The sequence below is a fragment of the Eucyclogobius newberryi genome, unplaced genomic scaffold (genome assembly GCF_026437365.1).
Source record: "Eucyclogobius newberryi isolate DKJ021-1_F unplaced genomic scaffold, fEucNew1.0.hap1 SCAF_14, whole genome shotgun sequence".
Classification (NCBI taxonomy): domain Eukaryota; kingdom Metazoa; phylum Chordata; class Actinopteri; order Gobiiformes; family Gobiidae; genus Eucyclogobius; species Eucyclogobius newberryi.
The window spans coordinates 28,943,797-28,948,422 of NW_027315768.1; the positions used below are offsets into that span (position 1 = coordinate 28,943,797).

The 4,626-nt window shown below is 44.1% G+C and overlaps 1 pseudogene; it reads right to left on the bottom strand.

Moving 5' to 3' along the window:
• Positions 1-784: 784 nt before the first annotated feature.
• LOC140359932 (tripartite motif-containing protein 16-like) lies at positions 785-2,453 on the bottom strand (annotated as a pseudogene).
• Between the last annotated feature and the right edge of the window lie 2,173 nt (positions 2,454-4,626).

Sequence of the window (4,626 nt, forward strand, 5' to 3'; positions counted from 1 at the left end):
AAAGGGAAGTGCCGCGGTCCCTGAAACTGCGCAGCCATTTGAACGCGCCGCGGCTCTCCAGCCACGGCCATTTTTTAAATGTTGAAAGAAGATAAGATAAGATAATCCTTTATTGTCCCACATGGGGAAATTTCATTGGTGCAACGCAGGTAGATACAGAGGCAGACACAGAAGAAAAAAACAGATCACTTATAGGAAGTCTGAAAAAGAAGTCTGAAAAAGAACACTTTGTGACACGTCCACATTAAAACTGTGTGTATTTAACGGTGCACTGTGCCACTTTTCACCTGCTTGTCACCATGGAGATGTCAGTTCTGTGCCTGGAACTTTCTGATCAATATTGCATTTATTGACTTACAGCTGTCTCACAAAACATTGTTTCTGTGAGTGACATCTCCTTTCCACGGATAAAACTACATTTTAGAGTTCGAGACAGAAAAAGTCACAAAAACAGATGGATTTGTATGAATTTATTGTTGATTTCAAAAGTTCCAGAGTAAAGATGATGCTGTTTGCCCTCACCATTGTATAACCAGTGTTACTCATTCTGTGACTCTGAGACACTTTTACAATTAGGAGTCAAAGTCAACACAAAACACACTGAAAATCTACAGAGAAACACACAGAACACAAATAGTGTCATTGGTGCAGTTTTAGATTAAATAAAAAAAAACACTTTTTACATTCTGACAAAGAGTTAAATACAGTTGCAGTACAGTACATTGCACCAGGAATAAGAATTGAACAGTGTCTTTTCAACCTTTATCTAATGAGTTAAAAATAAAAGGCATAAATTTGATCCAAAACTGTGGAGAACAGAAGCTGTTATTTGAGTTTAGGGAAATGTGCAGTGGATCCAGTATAAATCCTGACTCCAGCATAGAGAGTCTGAGTGAAAATGGTCTGGACTCTGTGGAGGAGGCGCATGGAACTCTCAGAGACGCTGTAAAACTCCAAAACCCCTGCACTGTGGTCGAGGTAAACCCCAATTCTGGACGAGACCGGACCTGAGACCGGGCTGAGTTAAACTGAAATAAATGATAGGTTTTTTGACAGTCTAAGGCCCAGGATTTATCATTGTATCCAAATCCACATTCAAGAGAGGTTCCTTTTCTCTGAATATCTCTGTATGAAACTGCTATAGAAAGCCACTCCCCGCTGCACTCCACCTCCCAGTAACAGCGGCCCGTCAGATTCTCTCTACTCAGGACTTGACACCACTCTCTGAATCTGTCTGGATGATCAGGATAACTCTGGTCTTCTCTCATAACTGTTACTCTTCTGTTTTCATCAGACAGAGAAAGTCTGGTGTGAGCTGTGTTTGGGTCCAGAGTGATTTCAGTATAATATTGTAAGAAGTCCTCTCTGGAGCTGGGTTCAGCTGGAGACAGTAAAACCTGGACTGGACTCAGAGTGAGTTGGAGTTTGTCCTTGAGCTCTGACACAGCTCTGGTCACTTCTTCAAAGTCTCTCCGGGGCCCGGTCTGAATCCTGGCTGGCTCGGTGCTCTGTGTGTCTGTGGACAGTGAAGCGTAGAGCTGTAGAAACTGGTTATGATCCGGAGTGAGGGACAGTGTGTCCAGCTCAGACATGCTCCTCTTCAGCTCAGTCACGTCCTGCTGCAGTTGGTCCTGGAGCTCTTGGACTCAGTTGGATCTGCTCCTGGGAGAGGATCTGCTGCTCCACTTCAGAGCCTCTTTTCTCCAGGAGAAGGACCATCTCTCTGAAGCTGTCCCTGCTGTGCTGCACTGCTGTCTGGGCAGAGCGGTTGATGTCCTGGGCCTGCTGTTTGAGCCTCTTCAGGTCTGTCTCTTAGTCCTGGAGGCTCTGGAGCAGCAGGGCCCTCCTGGCCGGCAGCTCTGCGTGTTTCTGGGCCCTCTCTGAGGCAGTGGACACTATGTCGTGGCCCCGGTGCTGGTCCACACAGAGGTAACAGATGCTCTGCTGGTCGCTGCAGCAGAACAGCTTCATCACTTCGTTGTGTTGAAAACAGATGTTTTCCTGGAGCTTGTGGGACGGCGCCACCAGCTGGTGTTTCTGTAACGCTGCAGCATCATAATGAGGCTGGAGGTGGCTCTCACAGTATGAAGCCACACATTGCAGACAGGACTGGACAGCTTTCATCTTCCTCCCAGTGCACACATCACAGGACACATCCTGAGGTCCAGCATAGCAGCGGTCAGCAGGGGGCGCTGTGAGCCCAGTCTTCTTCAGCTGTTCTACTAAACCTGCTAACATGAGGTTTTTGATGACAGGCCTGGGGCTGAAGCTCTGGCGACACTCGGGACAGCTGAAAAGCTGCTCCTCGTCCTCTTGGTCCCAGTGGTGTTGGATACAGGTCCTGCAGTAGCTGTGTCCACAGGGAATAGTCACCGGATCCTTCAGTAGATCCAAACACAGGGGACAGAAGAAGGCTTCTTGGTCGAGTGCATTCTGTGCCATCTCTCCTGGATCAGAGCGAGTGCGAGTTAGACTTTGACAAGAATGAGTAAAGAGTGATAAAAGCGCTTATAAAAGAACGAGTAAAGAGTGATAAAAGCGCTTATAAAAGCACGGTGATGTCATAAAGCACAGTGATGTCATAAAGCATGCAATCCTGCAAAGGCAGAAGCGCCCTTTAACAACGGAAAGGAAAGAAATGCAGCTGATGTCATAAAGCAAAGGCTGGAGCGCCCCCTACTGGACGCCCCACTAACTACAAGTGCATGGAAACAAAGAAGTTATGGGGCCTTTTGTACAATGACTATAGTTTATTTCAAAGTTCCAGAGTAAAGATTGTAAAGAACGTGCTATATAAATAAAGTTGACAGAGTGAGTGATAGACTGATTTTGACGCGTCCACAGCCCTGACTCACTGCAAACCTTTAATAACAGTGATCACATGTACAGGACACAAGTTAAAGCTGCACTAATGTGTTCAAACAAAGCACCGTGAATTTCCTTTGGCAGCTTTTTCAGCCCAAACTAAATATCTGCCGCTGGAGCTTTAAGACAAACGCCGGTATGTTAAAAGGTGCAAATATTTATTGATTTATTGTGTCTAAATGTTTCAACGTGAATGTGTTTTATTTTTAACTCACTGCTTTTGTTTAAGAAAGACAAACATGTGAGTTTGAAAGGAATAAAATAGTTTATCTTTCTCCGAAGAGTAGAAAAGAATTTGCCAAAAAAGTGTGTGGGATGAACTTAATGTAAAAGTTTAAACACGTCCACACAAAGACGTGTGTATTTAAAAAAGGTACACTGTGTCACTTTTCACCTGCTTGTTACCATGGAGATGCCGGTTCTTTGCCTGGAACGTTCCACAGTCTGATATTAATCTGATTGATCTTGCATTTATTGACTTACAGCTGTTTTTATTGTTCAGAAATATCTCAAAAAACATTGTCTGTGAGCGACGTCTCCTTTCCACAGATAAAACTGTTCTTATTTTACAACTTTCACTTCATTTTAGAGTTTGAGACAGAAAAAGCCACATGAAAACAAATGGATTTGTATGAATTTATTGTTGATTTAAAAGTTCCAGAGTAAAGATGATGCTGTTTGCCTTCACCATTCGCACGGACAACGTGTGGAGAACGCACAGACATTGGCGCGGACAAGGTGATGCAACGCCTGTTTAAACTGCGTTTCTGTCTAAATGTATAGTGCCTAGAGCCATGGCATCATAATGATGGTAATACAAGGTGGATTCATTCAGTTGGGACTGTGTATGACCTCACTGAAGGCCCAAGCCCCAGAGAGTAGTACTGCTCCTAGACTTAAAAGCGTTATGGACGATTTTTCGGCAATTTGTCTCTTCTGAGTCAGCTCGAACAGTCTTTCTCCGTCCTAATTTTGTCCCGTACTCTGAGGGAACTATATTATGATAGATCCATGCACTTAGACACGCGGAAAAGTGCTGCTCTCATGGGGACGAGCAGACGAGGCTGCAGGTGAGCGGTAGGTGAGTTTTATGATTGATACGTGGTAGGACTAATCGGCCGTCCACGCCACGAGGAAATAAGAAAATAAGAACATAGCAAACTTATCTTCATTTAGGGACCTAATTTGGCACCACCACAACAATGACACATAATCCACAATGAACACTACACGTTCCGCAGTGTTGTGCCTGAATGCGTTCATTGAACGAATGTTCATGAACGCGTTCAAAAACACACCGTTATGTTGCCCAAAAAGAGCCTATATCTGGCAAGTGTGAGAGCTCCGAAGTTGTAGAGGCCGATAGCCAGACATTTCACATGTCGCACCGCACTGCGCATCAAAACAAAAAGCAGCATGGACGCGACAGCAGCAGGAGTCGCCCTACGAACAGTTATGTGAGTTTTATGATGCGGTCGGTGAGGATGGGAACAATCTAACATTTCTGTGCAAACTTTGCCTTTGGTCAAGGCTGTACCTTCAATGTGAATGTAAATCCTGGGTAAGGATTCAAAATTGGATATGAAGATTAAATCTGACACATCAGCATTAAACTAATACAATAATTGCTGCTTGTGGTTATATTTGGACTGTGGAAATAATTTAAAAACGTTATAACATAATATTGAAAAAGATAACTGAACTAGTTCATTTTTTGGAGCTGTAAACTTAGTTAATGTTGAGATCCCGGTGGCAAAAACC